A 455-nucleotide genomic window follows, 5' to 3' on the forward strand; every position below is an offset into this window, starting at 1 on the left:
ATTTCTATTTGTATTAGGTTGAAAGTATATGTTTAGATTAATTCATGAATATAAAATGCTGTAAATAACTTTTTTAACAAACAAATTAAGTTGATGATTGTAAAATTCTAACATATATATGATAGTGATAAGTATAGAAGTCTGACCCTGAAATATATAAAAGAAATTAGAGTTACGTATCCGATACTCATTCCAAATCAAACTAATTTAAAATGATAATTATGTTAAGTTAGTGGCTTTTTTTGGTCTTTTGAAATACTTACATTTGATATGTAAATAATAGTTATAAGTATGAATTTATGATTTCTTGAAATATAAAAAGAATTCAAATGAAGGTATTCGTGTTAAAAATATGACCATATATATCGGACACTCAACCCGAATCCCATTAAACTTAAAAGATGAGAAATCTCACCTTGGAGAGCCAATGTATCCCATAAGAGGAATGCACAAGA

At 25.9% G+C, this 455-nt stretch overlaps 1 pseudogene across 1 annotated transcript in view; it reads right to left on the bottom strand.

The window, feature by feature from the left end:
• The window catches only part of LOC149526608 (7-methylxanthine methyltransferase 1 pseudogene), a 1,506-nt pseudogene extending 1,052 nt beyond the window's left edge, over positions 1 to 454 (bottom strand). The window contains exon 1 of the transcript XR_016351801.1: positions 416 to 454. The product of XR_016351801.1 is annotated as a 7-methylxanthine methyltransferase 1 pseudogene (transcript). The remainder of the gene's footprint in view (positions 1 to 415) is intronic.
• Between the last annotated feature and the right edge of the window lies 1 nt (position 455).

Source organism: Theobroma umbraticum, unplaced genomic scaffold, assembly GCF_002168275.2.
Source record: "Theobroma umbraticum cultivar Fairchild unplaced genomic scaffold, ASM216827v3 scaffold_81.0, whole genome shotgun sequence".
Lineage (NCBI taxonomy): Eukaryota > Viridiplantae > Streptophyta > Magnoliopsida > Malvales > Malvaceae > Theobroma > Theobroma umbraticum.